At 41.9% G+C, this 17,374-nt stretch overlaps 1 protein-coding gene across 3 annotated transcripts in view; it reads left to right on the plus strand.

Annotated features, from left to right (window-relative positions):
- Positions 1-17,374, plus strand: part of INPP5A (inositol polyphosphate-5-phosphatase A) — a 238,279-nt gene that overhangs the window by 70,157 nt on the left and 150,748 nt on the right. The window lies entirely within an intron of this gene.

The following is a 17,374-nucleotide window of genomic DNA, read 5'->3' on the forward strand; positions in this document are numbered from 1 at the left end:
TGATTCACAGAAAGCCTTTTCTTTTGTTTAAAATGATTGTCTATTTTTTTTTTATAACAACCTTCTCGGTGGATCAGAATTACCTGCTGTTGAAGAAGCTGTTTGACTGTCTGACAGTTAGGTGGTGCCAGATCTGGAGCACGATTAGCTGGGAGCAGAGCTCGCAAGTAGTCCAGACTTGTTGCAGATCCCTAGAACTGATTCACAGACTGGCTCAAGTGTGGGAATGTGAGGAGAGAGCACAGGTTTCCACTGGTATGAGAGTGACGTTTAGGTGTAAATGAATGAATGAAGCATGCGTGCAGTCGCCTGTAATGCAGAGCAGGCAGGAGTGTATGGTCATCACCAGGATTGCACAATATGCAGATAGACCTAGTGTTCTATTTAGTTAATTGCTACTAGATTGTACAAGAAAGAATGGTCCTTTAGTGGTTAATTAGTGACACCTCCCTTCTATCCAGTACAGCAGCTTCCTTTTCCCCTGAGGTATTTCTCAGAAACTTTTGTCAGGCCCTGATGTCATCTGGAGCTGGGCTCTCACATTCAAAGCAAATGACAAAAGGGCAGGGAGGCAGTGGCCAAATGCAGCACTGAGGACATGGAGTTCAAACAAGTAAACAGCACCCCCCATGTGCACATAAATCCCAGTGTGGTAGCATGTGAGGATGAATAGAAACTAATAGGAAATATTTTTATTCGTTTTTGAATGACTGTGGCTAGAAGCCCAGGGAAGCTGGGACTGGAGCTAGGATATTTAGATTTTTTTTCTCTCATTAAAGAGGGAGAAAAATAACATTATTGGCTTTACTGAATCTTAGTGGACAGATCTCATGTCAGTAGCATTAAAACTGTGGGCAGGAGGTGTTCAGGAAGCCCTGGAAGATAAAGAGCAGTGGGACAGAGCTGTGTTTTGCAGTTGTTTGTAGCTCAGAACCATGACCTAGCAAAGAGCCCCTGGAGGAGCTGTCACAGGGCTGTGCGGACCTTGCAGCGAGCACCTCCCGCGAGGGCAAGCGGAGTGCCGGGGCTCTGCGAAACGGATCCACTTCTAGCAGGGGGTCTGACCCCAGGGGTCCCTGCCAACCTAGGCTTTTCCATGATTATGAGAAAAGGGAATAATCATCAGTGACTTGAATTTGGGAAAACTGCAGTGAGACTAATGCAATCTATAACAAAATACCTGTAACTTGCTTTGTTTAGTAAAGATGGCCATGATTCTCTATAGTGTTTTAAGTTTTTGTACATAACATGAGGTATGCTCGTTTGATGTCCCTGTGGCAGACAAAAGGTTCATAAAGTGGTTGACAGCAATCCTAGACAGAATATTTGTCACTTGTGTCTCTGAAGAGCTCTGTATTTTACAAAGGTCCAAATTCAAGAAATAAGATGGTTTCTTCTTACAATACTAGCAATTTTTTCCAGGCACGGCTTTCTTGCAGGATTCCATAGCCACCATTGTAACTCCCCCTTTCCTGTCATAAACACTACCTTGCATATCTTTTTCTTTTCATCCGGTATTTTATTAAAACTAGACCTATCTGGAAAAAAACTTCTGTCAAAATAGTCAGTCAATAAAGGAGGGAGGGAAATAAAGGACTGCTTGTACCGATATTATTTTCCAGTGAAAACAGGCTAACCAAGCAAGTGTGTATTTATAAACCGATGAAATTACTTTGAACTAGTAACTAAATCTGTTGAAAAGTAAGATATAAAACAAATTTCTAAAACAGTGTGTGCATGCTGTTTGTAAATAATGCTACACGTGTCTGCAAAGCAGTGCTGAATGGCTAGGAAGTGGCTAATCAGTTTCAAATGGAGATCATCACAGTAGGAAGGAGCCTTCAGATCTTTTCCAGATTTAGTATCTATCATCTGTATTAGTAACCTGGCAGTAAATGTAAAATTAGTGCTGATAATCTACAAATAACAAAAGTATTGGGAAATAACAATGAATGTAGGACAATTGCATGTTCGTACGGTGTCTGCAGTTGAGAGTGGGATTCCCTGACTGGGAAGAAACATTTCTGGAAAAGATTTAGAGGTGATACTTTTGCAAACAAGAAATTAACTCCCCTTGCATGCTGTGGCTCAAGAAGAAAAGCAGCCCTTGAAAATGTAAGTAGTAGAGAAGGAGTATAATTCAGATGGTGATTTTTGCCTCTGTATACAACCACAGTAAAGTCAGCATGGGTGTTTTGGCATCCAGTTCTTCAATGGAAATTTTAAAGCCTATTTAAAAGATAGAGGTGATCCACAGAAAGGTATTTCTGGCTTTTTTCTGTATGTCATTCTTTCTAACCCTTGAAGAACCTTTTAGAGTTGAATGAGTTCAGTATGAAAAAGGAGTAAAACGAGGAAGGAGAGATGACTTAATTACATTGTATAATACTATAATCAGGAGAAAGTACAGCCTGATAGAGCAATATTTTATACCTTCCTCATTGGATTTCCAGTAGCAGTGGCATGGAATCAAAGCCAGAAAACCTAGAAAAGAGCAATTGGGATGCACCTTCACGCTAAGCTTCATAACCTTTAGATTTCTTATAGTCTGCTTGTTGGTGCGTAATGTTGACCAACCATGTACGTACTTCTTAAGACTACTGTCTTAAATCAAAGATTCATATAAATGACGTTTTACACATGTGATTTGAACTGGCAGTGGTTCAGCTCCTAGGTTCAGTGTTTGTGTGTGAATAATTTACGGACTGGGTGACTATCTGAACAGGGATTTTACCACTGTGTTGTGTCCATGTAGGGTAAAGTTTTATTCTTATCTCCAGTGTGGCTTGGCTCACGCAATGTTATGCGTCTCCCTGTTTCCTCATTAGTTCTGTTTGATTGCAAAGGTCTTTTAACTTTTGTGGGCTTTTTTTCCATCCCTTCTAGGGCATGGAATTGGCAACAGACGCTACCTTATAATTATATTGTTACCTCTCTCTCTTTGAAATATAAACATTTATCACATATATTGTTGCGTATGTTTTCTTTAGAAGTGGAGAAGCCCAAGTAGTTGTAGTTTGGCTAACCTTTAGCCCTGCTGCTCTAATATCCCCTTTTCTAGAAGTTTTGGCAACATTTCTTCCACAAGACTTTCCTTGGCTTGGCTCCTTCAAAGCTAAATCAGGTTTTGCTGCCCACAGTTACGCTGCTTGTCCGCACTAGGACTGAGAGTGAGGAAATGTATTCTGTAGCCTGTCCCTTCAGCACACAGCCTCTCTCTTCCAGTTGAAGGGAAGCAGAGGGTGCAAGTTCCTCAAGAGTCCTGTGAGATGACAAAAGAATGTGATATCAAAGTGTCTCTTGGCAGTGATTTGATTCTGAAGACTGCAGTAACTCACTACGTACTAAGGATTAAAATGGTGCATCCTACATGCAAAACTTAATAGAAGTGTCTGTTACTTATGGTCCTGGATGTCCAATCTGGTTTTAAAACGGGCTGGTTCTAGGCTCAGGGTCGTGGGTGCTCTCATGACGAGGGAGAGAATGTGGTTTGGTTGGCTGGCTTTTGTTGTCCCATAGGTGACGGGCTGAAGCTGCTGGGAATTTGTTCCACTCTTATCTTAATTAATGTGCATCAAAAAATTGAGATTGCCCTAGAAAATAACAAATAGGGTGCGCAGGGTGGAGCGGGCTGGGTCCTGCTGGCTGCAGCTCGTGGGCACGGGGCTCGCAGCCACCGGGCAGGGCTGGGAGGGGAGCCCGGCCCCAGGCCTCAGGGCGAAGCTCGGGAGCCTCCCAGCAGGAATCGTGCCCAGCCTGCGGGGCAGCACACGCGCATATGTGAGCCAAGTAAGTCATGTCACGCTTCAGCGATGCGCGGTTTTATAAAATTTTAAAATGATCTGGAGATTAATCTCTTGGCAGAAAGCTGCTACATTAGAGCTAATGCATATCAGCTCTGGGAAGATGACAGTGTCAGAGCTGAGAGCTCCCAGCAGTTATGAATGAGGTCTGTGGGCGACAGCCTCTGCAGGCAAAAAGATGGTTTCTCAGAAGGTTCAGGTGAACCAAAGCGGCAGCTCCAGTAGTCCGGTTGTGACTGGAAATAGTGAGAGCAAACCTACGTGGACAGAACAGACTCATGTGCTAGACAGAAATGTGCAGATAACCAAATAGCTTGCTAATGCTATTTGCAGCCTCCTGTACGTTTCTTTTAAATTCACCTAAATTTTTAAACCAATGACGATTTTTTTTTTTGTCTCATAAAATGTAATCCAGAAGGTACAATTTATTTTCTGCTATAGACTATGTAATTAGTGAAGAGAGAAGGCAAGTCAAATACAGAGATTAGTAAAAGCCTGGAAAGCTAAGAAGTTCAGTACAATTGTTCTATTTATTTCACAGTCTAAGCGTATCCAGTGGATTTCACTCCTAGTTACACAGATCTCTACAGTTGTGTTGATTTTTATTTTTTTTATTTCCAGTTTCCTAGCATCTATCTTCTGGGTTAATTTTATTGTATATTTCATGTAAGGGGTAGATTATAAATTCTCCAGCTTCTCCACCAGAAGAGTTACTCAAAAATAGTTGGTTTTGATGAGCTCCTTGTCTGTGGATGCTTCTTAAATAGTGTAAGCTAACTGTGAATAAGGCACTTTTATTCTGGAATAAGAGCATTCATGCTGAAGCAACATAAGTTGATGAAGTTTCAGCTGAAAACAAGTTGATGTTTTCATCAAATCAATAATTATTTTTATGGGAAAGCATGTCAGTATAATCGGTGACATTTTCTATTGTAATTAGATCAAAGGTAGCTTTGTTTGGTGCTCTGTATTTATTGATTTCTGGAACATTCGATTACAGTTTTATACTGCTTAGCAAATGCATTTTTTTCATTGTTAAAGGAAGGCAGAAGAAATCCCTGCACATCTTGAAACATAGTTTCTTTGTTCAGCGCACATTTCAGTAGATGGAGAAAGAATCTTCATTGCAGTAAGTCAAATCCTGAGGATTCCCATCCTCAGAGAGCAGGCTTGTCAGCAGCTCGTGCCTCAGATTTGCAGGGAGCATATTAAGAGTTGTGTGTGGTTGTTATAGATCTTACCTGATTTGTGGAAGCATCTACCGAGGAAGGTGGGTGCTTTACTTCTCAGTATAGATTTATTTTAAAAAATAAACAGAATCCTCAATTACCTGTCTGCTTGTCATCTGCTCACCCTGATAGATAACCTTGCAATGAAAAAGATGCTGCTGGGCTATACATTTGACGTGTTGAAGTTTCAGCTTGCTCCTCCTTGTGAGGATGTATTACATAGCAGACTTTCTTTCAAACTAAAACAAACAAACCAAAACAACTTTTTTTCTGATATTAGGAAGAACTGTTTAAACAACACTGAATCCACAAACTACTAAAATATTTTGCATGTAAATAAATTGAGAGGAGGGAGAATGCTGCTCTCACATAGCTGCCTTCTTCCAAAGCTCAAGTTCTGTGAGGGAAATTGCTGAAATGAAATTTCCCTTAAATAACCACCCAGGAAATCAACGAAGGTAATAATTAATGGAGAAGACAGCAGCCAAGTTTGTGTTTGTTTGTTTTTTGTTTGTTTGTTTTCCTGAAAGGCATTAGTCCTCTGCCCGTGCTTTGTGCATGGGTTACTGAGATTGATAATTGCCTTTCTGAAGATAATGAAGCACGCGGTCGGCCAGGAATCTGTGTGGGTCTCCTGATGGGCAGATCTCTAGCAAATGCTTGGGGCTGCAGTGGCACCACCTCTTTGGGGCACAAATCCCGTGTGTTGCACGGGTTGCTTGGGCTGCCTGCTGCCACCCTGCTGTCTCTGTTCCATGATGTCCCCACCCGGCTGTACACAAAGCCAGCTTCTTGCCCCCAGAAGCTTTCCCAGGACTGAGGCGATGTGTCCCAGCCAGGCACAGGCAGCTGCAGCAGTGGCCCTCACCGCAGACTGCCCTGGCACTGGCTTGATGCAGGCGTGGGTTGCAGCAGTCAGTCAGGTGGAACAGCAGAGAGAAAGTGAGGATAAACAACCTAAAAGAGGTGAAATGCTCAAATGCTGCAGGAACACAGAGATTTTCTCTTGGACTATGTAAATACATACGTGCATCACCATAACGTACAGACGGTGGTTAAGAATATATTCCTGATTGCTTTTACTTGGCTCTGTGCACTCTATACCAGTAATTTTTAGTTGTAAAATGACTTCTAAATTAGGTGAGATAGAATCACAGAATGGTTTGGGTTGGAAGGGACCTTAAAGGTTATCTAATTCCAACCCCCTGCCATGGGCAGGGACACCTCCCCCCAGCCCAGGCTGCCCAAAGCCCCCCAGCCTGGCCTTGGGCACTGCCAGGGGTGGGCACCCACAGCTCCTCTGGGCAGCCCGTGCCAGGGCCTCACCACCCTCAGAGTACAGAATTTCTTCCTTAACATCTAATCTAAATCTCCTCTCTTTCAGTTTGAAGCCATTCCCCCTTGTCCTCTCACCACTCCCCCCTGACAGAGTCCCCCCCCCCAGCTTTCCTGCAGCCCCCTTTAGGCACAGGCAGGCTGCTGTAAGGTCTCCCCAGAGCCTTCTGTTCTGCAGGCTGAACACCCCCAGCTCCCTCAGCCTGTCTCTGTAGGAGAGGTGCTCCAGCCCCTTCATCATCGTTGTGGCCTCCTCTGGACTCGTTCTGATAGGTTCCTGTCCTTGTGTTGGGGGCCCCAGAGCTGGGTGCAAGGCTCCAGGTAGAGCACAGGGTGTTGTAAGGTAGGCTCTAGAGAGGGAGTTTTGGTCAAGTCATTACCCGTAATAATAATAACCTGATTTACGGTGACTCAGTGGGATCCAGTGGCAAGTAGTGGTCCTAAAAATAAAGGCAGAAAACATTTTATTAAAATTCATTATTTTACCTTAAAATTATATCACCTCATTACTAAGAGAATAGTAAAGTTAATTTTTGTTAGATTAATGATACTTGAGTAATATTTTTGGTTGAGCTGAGTTCGAATAATTGGCCATTAATTGAAAAAGGAAATTGAATTGAATTTATCTTGTACATAAATCCTGTCATAGTTATTAATGGGTCTTAGAAAATATCGGCCTGTTCCCAGAAATGAATGGTGTACACTGATTCTTCTGAGCTTATTAGCAGTGGCAGTTTAGAGTTTTGTTAAATAAAAAAAAAAATGATTTAGGAAGAGAGACATAATTGAATTGAATATAGGGGAAATTCACGTGCCTGATTAGTTCTCAGACCATTTTTCCATTAACAATTTTTAAGGAGTTTTTAGTTTTGCAAAAATGCAGATTTTCTCCAGGAGGTGGAGCTGAAGTACTAGTTTGCATTGTTAACCCATGTCTCACTGTTGAACGAGTTTGTGGGGAGCCTCGTTTGATAAGGACGCTTTTGCACCTCAGTGAAACAGTTTGAGCAAAACGTTTAAACTTTGTAAGCAAAATACTGTGAGTGCACACTGAAACCTACACACCGTACGTCTGTCCTTTGCAGCCTTGGCTGAGAACAGCACAGCTTCTGGGTTACGGAAAAACCAAGAGGATGCCTTTTTGCTACTGTGATGTTGAGAATAATCTTAAATTTAGCAGGAGATTTTGGAGTAGATTTTCTAGCAAGGCACATCTTTTACTCTAGTTTCGCTTTGAATTTTCTTGTTCCTTATGTGAGCATCTTCCCATCTTCTAATTTTCTTCCCCTTTATCTTTTCCAATGGACTTTAGTTTGTATTTGAGTTTGTTTTCTTAATTATATTTTTGAAAATAAAGTCAAGCTGGGGAAGTAAGACTTCGTTTCTAGTCTTAAGCCATAGTATTGTAGTAAAATGAAATCTCCCAGGTACTAATGCGCATGTTTCTGGAGGTATGATTACAGCCTTGCAGCTTTTCCTTTCCCTCTGTTGGCGTTACTGTTTGTAATGGGACTCGGCAGTCCACCTCACTGGTCTTGGTGTGTTAAAGGTTAGAGGAGCCAGGATGCTCCTTTGAAGGCTTCCTTGGAATTCCCACCCTGGTTTTTCAGAAGGTCTGGGCATATTTCAAGCTTCCTAAAAGCAATACCTTAGCAAAGTACTGTCGATTGTGTGGTGCTGGCTTCCCGCAGTGTGCAGCAAGGTGTGAAGGCAGAAGTGGTGTCTAGCAGAGACACCGTGCCTGGGGGTGCACGAGAACAGGGCTGTTCTGCAACGAAAGGTCACCACGGGAGGAGCCACGGGGGTGTCATGCAGCTGCTTAGGCTTTAGCCTGAAATTAATGCTGATGAGGTTCACCTGGGGAGCCATCTTCTGGAATGTGGAAAAAGCCACAGGCTTCCTCTTAAAAAGCACAGGCAAAAAGCTACAGGTATTTTCAGCCAGACGTCATTTTTAATCGAGAGTTTCCCTTTGCTGCCTCACTGGGTTTGTTTTGGTTGCTTGCTTTTTCTTTCTCGGAAATGAATTTAGTATACCCTTTTTTAATTAAGTAACAACTTTTTAAAACAGGTTTTCTTATGCAAGTCTTTTGGGATGTTGGTTTTAATATTCAAGCACATAGGAATGTGTGTAATAGTGGTGAGCTGCAGGATAATGCCTGGGGATGCCCTCTGGTGAAATGTGAGGCAAGCGTCTGTACAGCAAGCTTTTGAGAAGCAATATGAAGGGAAAATACTCCGTTTTGCGTTGTTGCTTGGTACTCAGATATTATTACTTTTTACTAATTCTGCTAAACATGTGAGAATAAAAGGAGTAAAACAGTTTAAATATATATGTTAATCTTCCCTATAAAAACCCCTAAAATGGCAGGAGCAAATCTACAGCAAGGCATGGAAGTGCCTTCTCATGAGTTGTATTTGGTAGAAAAAGTGAGATGGAAAAATAAAATGGAAACGGTATTTGTATGGAAATACCTGTGATGCAAAACCAGATAAAGCCTCATGGTGGCAGTGTCTTTCAGTGATTAGATTTGCCTACGGCGCTTGGTGGTGTACCTGGTGAGACACGTTGCTCCTCCTGGTTTTCTTGCAGTCTCTTTCCTCAGGTTCTCGGTTGTAACACAGGATCTAGTTCCGTTACAGCCTCCTGGTTTTTGACAGTTCATGATAAAATACAACATTGTGATGTGGTTCTAAAAAAATCCCCAAATTTGACCTCTTCATTTGTTCTTACCTTTTTTTAATTGAAAAAATGAGTTCATGAAGTGAGTTGGTGAATGTAGAAGTTAATTTTACTGCTTCTGACAAAATTGTGAAAAAATTGCTGTATAAGTATTGTCATTTTGTGACATGGACATGTATTTACAACCACCTGAAATGAAATTTCCCACTTAATTTCTTAGGGAATGAAGGTAACTGTCAGGTAATTGCTTCCAATCTCTTCTGGATGGGAAATGGAACCTAAAAGGTGTTGGGTGCCACAGCATTTCCTCCATTTTTGACTTTTTTTTATGCATTATTTAAGTGAATCTTAAAGCCTATAGACTATATAGAGTTATTGTAAGGAATTTCATGTTTGTTTTTTTTTTTTCTCTTTCACCTGCTTTCTGACACTTCTGTGTGCTTGGGAGAGGAGGAATAATTATAAACAGAAATTTCACAGATCAGTCTTTTCCAACCTTTATGATTCTATGAATAATGCAGTCTTGGGTTAATTTCTGTTGTATGCAGATTTGCTAGTGCTGATAAAATACGTTATATGGCAGCTTTGTTATATGCAGAATCACTATACTGTTGTTTTCATTAGCTGTGGATTCACAATTCATGTCAAATTGCATTTTCTATGGCTTGTGGATTTTATGTTAAGAATTTCATACTGCAGTCATGCAACAGACTGAATGTGTTTTAAAACGTGGAATTATTTGCAAATAATCAACTATTATAGTAGAAACCCATATATGTAAAAAAAAAGCTGAAATATTTGAAACTATAGTCTGTAGTATGTAAGCACAAAGGGAAATAAACTATTTCTAAGGGTAAAAAGAAAAGACTATAAAATTGCTAATTACAGCTATAAAGGTAAGGATAAAATAATGAAACTTTTTTTTTTTAACTATAGCTATCATGTAGTGCAGGACATGCTGTAGTTACTGTCTGCTTAGGCAAATATCTTCACAGCAAGCGACTAACACTTGCATGCCACCATCCTGTGCACTGTGACTGATGTTTTAGTCAAGTTTTGGTGTGCTGGAGTCCTTGAAAATCATCTGTATGAGCTGCTGTACGTAGCACTTGGGTATCAGCTTATCGTTGCACAGCTCGCTGGATGCTGAGGCTTATCAGGAGAGCCTGGCTGACATTGTGCAGCTGCAGACTACAGGAGAAGCCTGCAGCCTGATCGGGGGTGCCAGGCCACCCCGGTGCTTGTGGCCAGAGGTGCTGGGCGGGGAGGCTGCATGGCAGGGAGGCCGTCCTGCACCAACAGGCAGTCCTGCTTTGAGGATAATGTAGGAGAGAATAGCAAATTGGTGGTAAATCTTAAAAAACCTGGATTGGACCTTTTCAGTTGTGCATATTGTGTCCTTCCTTGCTTTGCAGGAGTTTTCCACAGTGAGCAGTTCCTGGCATTGTGTTTTGCTCCCCGTGGTGCCCTCCAGAGCCCCTCTCCCTGCAGGGGTTGAGCCAGGACATGGGTCAAGCAGCGAGCTCTGCAAGCTGGCGACCACGCTGCGTGGCCCCACGCTGGCGTTTGGTGTTCCCTGAGCTGGGAGACTGAACCATCAGGAACTAGCTTTGTCTCAGTTTAGGAGCATGTTGCATTTTTGTTTGCTTCTGCTTTGTTGAATATTTAATTGTTGTGTGTCCTTAAAGGAATTTGTCCGAAGATTTATAGAAAGAATTATTGATTGGCTTGACACATACATCAAAATAGTAAATTTTCACGATCTTGCTCCATGTATTTGACGACTCTGCTTTTGACAGTTCAGTGATGCTGCTGAGGCTTTAGCTCCAAACCGCTTGCAGGTTGGTGTTTGCTACCTGCCTTCTGTGTGACAATTTGCTCTCAATTTGTATTCTGTTTCTTTCCCTTTATTGTAGCTGTTAACGCTTAGATTTTATTCTCTTCAATCCTGTGTCTCAGAGAGTGAATATAATTCAGCGTGAGCGATAGATAAATTTGTTGCATGTGAGTAGTAAGGACCTCTGAGAAATGAATGGCTAATAGGGATTTTCATTTGCTGTGAATGTAATCAGGGTCCCGTTTCCAGGCCCTTTTTGAGTTTCCTTCTAGGAATGCTTCTTTAAGCCTGAGCGTGCCGCAGACCCGCGCTGTTAGGGGGAAGTCCACCCGGTGGGGTGGTGAGCGCGGCCTGCAGCGGGCACAGCAGCGTGAGACATGGGGTGCAGGCAGAGCCCACCCGGTACCCGTCGCCAGCAGCTCATCCGTGGCTGCCTTTGTGACTCACGGGCAGCCGCGGGCCCTGTGCTGCCCTTTCCCAGCCCTGCGGCTGCTGCCCGGGGCCTTGCGTTTGGGCTGCGGCCGCCTGGAAGAAGCGCGCTGGAAGTGGTGTGCTCACACGGAGCGAGCACAGGCACCACAAACACAGGACGTGCCTCGCCTTGGAGCTCGCCCAGTCCTGTGTAGGTCACCTTTAGAAATGTCGGGGCATAGTCGCTAGTTCTTTTTTTTTGTTGTTACCAAATAAATTGAATATTAAAGCATTTGGCAGCCAGGTGCCATTCGTGTTTATACGTGGTGGGGCTAAGGGCAGGGCCGTTACACACAGCTCTAGAGTGGCTGCGACTCCAGTAGCAGCTCTTTTCAAGTAATGTGTGTGAGGAATTTTGTTTGTGTGAGTGAAATGTTTGATTTGGAACAGCCTTGAGCTTCAGGAAAAGATGTGAGATTGGAAAATGTGAAAACAATTGCTTAAGAAATTATAAAATGCTGTTTAAGGAACTTGCTAATGTGTTTGCCTGAGGCATTGAATTCATTCTTAAATAAGAGCAGCATGACTCTCTAGAAAAATAATATGCATGCTATTTACTGATATAAACTAATGGGGTTATGAATGTTTGAAGTAATGATATAATGTAGTATTCATTCCTGAAAGTAAAGCAATGCATGAGTCTACTCATTCCCTTCTGCTAGTATCACATGGCAGTCCAGTCTCACCGCATAGCTCACCAGTTTTACATTTCAAAAAAGGCTTGGAAATGCATCTTGGCTTTTTGTGATTAAAAACAAATGGATAGAAGAAAAAGCTTTTGGTTGCATTATACAATCATAATCTGAAGGTATTACTATTGATGTGAAAAGGCAGAAAGCTCCCGTTTCCAGGAGCAGAAAAAAAGCAGACAAACTGCAGAATCCCCAGTGAAGTTGAGCTGGGCTGAAATCTGCAGGCTCTGCAAACGAGAGTCTGATAGATTTTGGCAGTGGGGTAATTGTCCAATGAGAGGAGATAGTTAAAAACCACCCAGTGCTGACAGAGGCAGTGGTATCTCCTCCCATAAAACCATCATCATGGCGGTAATGGCAAATGCATACCAAATATCTAACGGTACTTTTAAAGTAAAATTGACTTCCTGCGATTTTGATGCTAGTATTAAAATGCCACAGACACACACTTACTACTCTGTTAAACTTAACAATGTTTGCAATGTACAAACCCAAACTAGAACCCTTTGACACTGAGGGAGTGTTTCCACTTAGTTTTAGAGGGCTTTCCAAGTGTCTATTGATCAGTGTTCTCTAACAGCACAGAAATAATGTGTCTAATTTAACTGGCCACATGGAGGAGTATAGAAAAAACATTAGTTATCCTGTGAAAGGCTTGGAACATCGATAGAGGACATAACATTAATGACTTTCCTATACACGAGCCTCAAAAATGGCTAAATGAGGAAGAAATTACAAATTTATTTTCCTATAATTTCAGCAGTTGTCTTGTTTTACTGCACTAGTAAAGCATTAACAATGAATTGTCACACAAGGAGTATTTTCCTGATAATTCTTCTGACATGCAAATAATATAAAACAAAGTAGAAAAAGATGGAAATGTGGACTTTATTCATTTTGACAAATTTAGTGATTTTTGCTCCTGAAGTTTGTCCAAGAGTCTGCCGCATCTGTCCAAACACTTTCAAATATTGCCGTTCTCTAAGTGGCTCACTGTATCAGGAACACTTTTGTTGTCTCAGTTCAGTCTCTACCCCGAACACAGATCGCTAATTTTGTGGTAAGTTATTATCAAATAGATGTACGCCAAAGATGACTCAGATCTTAAACTCTTTTTGTTTTTCAAACAAACAGGTCAAATGCCAGGTCTCCAGAGGTGAATAATGGCAGTCTGGGTTGAGAAGAGACCTACTGTTACCGGTTCCTTTCCTGTACACTTAAATATTGCGTCAGCAGAAGTTTGTGGTTGGCTTCAGTTTACTCCATCCATCCTGCCCCATTCAGTTAAATTGAAGATTTCTTAGGGAAAAATAATTACAAACTCTGTTTTGTGAATGGACTAAAATAGCCTTGAATGTTCATTCTCAAGCTGACTGGCATTACTCCCAGATTGTTCAAAAATCCTTCATATACTGGTGTTTCCTATACAGGATTATCTTCTTGTCAATGAGCGTTGAAGCTGGAGGCTAAACACTTCTGATTGTTGATAAGAGTAGATTTGCATGTGGCATTCAGAAGTGCTTGCGCAACAGATGCTCTTTCTTTGTTCTTCCAGCTTGAGTGCTCAGGTTGTGTGTTTTTCATGTCAGGATGTTTATAACATCTTTGTGACAATGAGTGGGTGTACAGGTACTCCTGTGCTAGTGCCAGAAGCTAGGTGTGTGTTTTGTGCCTGCCCTAAGTCTCAACCTTGGAGCAGGCTGAAACAGCTGGTGGTCACAGGCAATACTGCACGTGATGGAAGATAGGGGAAGGTGGGCTGTCAGAAGCGGGCAGGAGATCAGGTGATCTTCATGTTAAAAGTTCATAGATTAAGGTTTCAGCGCTTATATTAGGGCAGTTAGGGGGTCTAGAGCACAGAGAAAGACATTGTCTAAGGAAAGAAAGTTTGAAGGGATGTGTAGTCAATGTCAGAAACAAATTACTAACAGGGAAAATATGGAGGTGGGAGGTGGGAGATAGGGAAAATATTGCAGGTGGGAGAAGACAAAGTGAATGATAATTTTAACATACAAAAATTGGGGAGGAGGGAGGATGGGGGGGGCAGCAAGAAGTTATGACTATCTCATCTCAGCTAATTATAATAATGAGTTATTAGTGATATTGTTTAGTGATAGGACTTGTTAATGTTAGGTCAGAATATGGTTTAGTGATAGGACTTGTTAGTGTTAGGTCAGAGGTTGCACAAGGTGATCTTGGAGGTCTTTTCCAACCTAGATGATTCTGTGATTCTATTAATTTCAGGATCGTAAGACCAAAACCTAAAATATCTTGCATTCCTGAAAAGGTCTCCAAAAAAGATGATTATTTCTCTGTTGGTTCATTCAATTGAGAAAGCAACTGCACTCATAAATCCTACATTCAAATATCACCATTACTTACAATCTTCTTTTATGCAAATTTTCTTTTAAATGACAGTTAATCTAATGCTAGATCATTTTAAAGCTTGCTGTCTCCTTGATATCTGATTACCAGGTAAGAATTTGAAAACCAGTCACTTTGACCAGAAGGAAGCAACTGCACCAGCTGTAGGTCTGGATGTAGTTGATCTCCTACAAAAGAGAAAAAAATACCTCAGTGCATCCTAACCTTTTATTTCTCAAGCACACCATGCCTGGTGTTTTCACTTTGTTTTGTTTTTAATGCTGATGCTGAATGGTATCAGCACACCAAATCCTCCACTGAGATACACGTGCACGGATACAAGTGCTATCAGATTATATGAATGTCTTCTTTTGACACACCACTTTTCAAAAGCTGCAGTCTAATCCCTTAGTTAATATGGTACATGAAAGCAGATAATACACTGATGGATTTTGTATGTGAATGGGGGGAGGATTTAAGGTGTGATGAAAACAAAGCATGGAGTAACATTTAAAAGGTACTAATGGCATTCTGGATGTCTCAGGATATTTTTTATATTGCAATTATACTTCTAGAATTGAAAAACAGTATTTCCTCCAAACACAGAACAAAAATCTTAATGTAATATAGAAATAAAAGCCGGGATTGCAGGGTGGGGGGTGGAGAACTGCAACTGACGTTGCTTTATCAGTAAGTGAAAGGGAATTTACAGCATACAAGCTTCCCTGCAGTTGTTTCCTGAAGCAACTGTGCACTCAGCCATTGCACAGCCTTTGCACTTCTACTCTTACAATAAGTTCTGAATTAAGTTTAGGTCCCTTGCACTTAGCGTAGGCCTGTGCCCAAGGTATACAGTTGCCTGAGACTAGACACTCTGTAGACAGAGGGCGAGAGTCGCTTTCTGGTGGTAACCATACTTATCTTTTGACAGTAGTAAGAGGATATTCTGTGTGTGTCAGATGTCTCAGATGTGTGGGGCAGCAAGGGATGAAAAATTAATTTGGAGGCTGCTGTTTTCCACGGTAGGGTTGAGTGCAGAACAGCTTCGGTGGTACAAATTCATTCTGAGTTATTTCTCCATACAGATAAAGATTATTCTTCTATCTGTGGAATTGATCTTTTGAGGGAGAGAGGAAAAAAGTGCAACCACGTTGGGCTTGGAAGAGTGAGAAAAATCTGAGCAAAAAACTTAAAGCACTTTGAAAACGTAGTCTTAAATAAGCTGATTCATGTTGATAAGTACTGGCATGTTGCTCTGAGGTCCCTTTACAGAAGATAAAGATTGACTTCTGTGTCTCAAACAGTACCAGAGTTGGAGAAGATTCTGGGCAGTGTTGGGCTGTGTGGAAAAGCATGGCTTGTCTTATACTGACTGCAGGAAGCGTTGCTTCAGGGTTCCCCTGCCAGGGCTAATAACCAACAGGCCTTGACCAGGAAGGGGTCTTAGAGCACCTCTTCAGGAAACGGGCACTTCCATAGGGAAGCAGTTGGCTTTAGGTTGTGAGTTTTGGCATTCCTGGTAGTTCTGGTCTGTCTGTGAGCAGTTCTGTGGTTGAGAGAGAGACCCCTCTCCGAGGAAAGAGATACGACTGGGATTTCTTCCTGCTGCGATGGCTGTCACAAGCCACGTCCGTGTGCTATGTTTATTGAGACAGCTGCTTTCAGCAGAGCTGGCTGTGTCAGAGCAGCACCTCTCCCGAGCAGGGGCAGAGCCACCTATCGGGTGCTGAGCACCACGCTTGCCGTCGGGACCCCAGTGGTCTTGCTGCTCTCATGTCCCTTGCCTCTGTGAGCTTCATTGGATATTTAAAAATTATTACTATACTAACAGTAATACTTTTTTCCAGTTTGTTTTCCTGCATGATATTTTAATAATGTACATATGTATGCGAAGACAGAGGCTATTACTTCGTGGTAGTGGAAGCCTTGGTGTATAGGTTTGAAGATGCTCTCTGCCAGAGTTGTATCTCTTGTGGACTCCAAATCATTATAAAGTCTAAGTGGGCTCGATGATGTGAACATTGTTTAAGCAGAACCTGACCTGAGTAAATCTATTTCCCGTTCTGCAGTTGTATGTACCCTTATATTTATACCATTAGTTCCCATGCCATTGCAATTTATGAAATAGAGTGCAGAAAGCTATCGCAATGAACCACGCTTAACAGAACGATTTGCTACATAAGAGACATATTTTGATGTTTGCAAAAAGAAATGTACCTAATATTAGGTACAGCTCCCCATTGCCATGGAGTAAACAAAATATATTTTAAATATTCAAACTCTTAAAGAGAAATGAAGGCAAGTGAGGTGTTAAAACAAGAGAAACAGCAACTTCTATACGCAACCTTGTGAACAGTTTCTCAAGTCAGTCATCTATTATGACTGTGACATTGATAAGATCAGAACTTGGCAATAGTTCTTCAGTTGGATAAGTATTTCTCCTTTTTATCATTTACCAGGAGTTCCCAGAGTCTGAGAAACGTCCCGTTCTGTGTAGTGTTTACACTTGTTTACACTTCTGTGTACACTTGTTGGCTTCTCGTAATGCATCTTTGGCTGGACATCCTGTTAATCGAGTGCCTGGAAAATACTCTGTGGTTGGTAGTAGGTCTTGGGAATTCACAACAGGCTTGAACCACCAGGAGGGCTATGGCTGTTCTCTGCATAATCCCGAGAAATCATCAGACGATGAGAATTACCATCTGTATTTTGGTCCCTGTGGTGGCTGTCTTCCTCACTTGGAATTATTTCTGCCCATTTTCAGGTTATTTTTTCAGACAAATGAAGTGGGACCCTAAGCCAGCAGAGGAGCACATGCTACATGTCAGCCTTCACAGCCAAGGTGGCCCAGGTTGGCACGGAAAAGGTTCAGACTTCAGCGAGAAATATGTGGTTGAGAATTCTCAGTCATTTAAACAAAAGCAAACAGGGGTTTGGGGAAAAAAACACAGGGCACTGTAA

Source organism: Anas platyrhynchos, chromosome 6 (genome assembly GCF_047663525.1).
Source record: "Anas platyrhynchos isolate ZD024472 breed Pekin duck chromosome 6, IASCAAS_PekinDuck_T2T, whole genome shotgun sequence".
In the NCBI taxonomy this organism is placed as follows: Eukaryota; Metazoa; Chordata; class Aves; order Anseriformes; family Anatidae; genus Anas; species Anas platyrhynchos.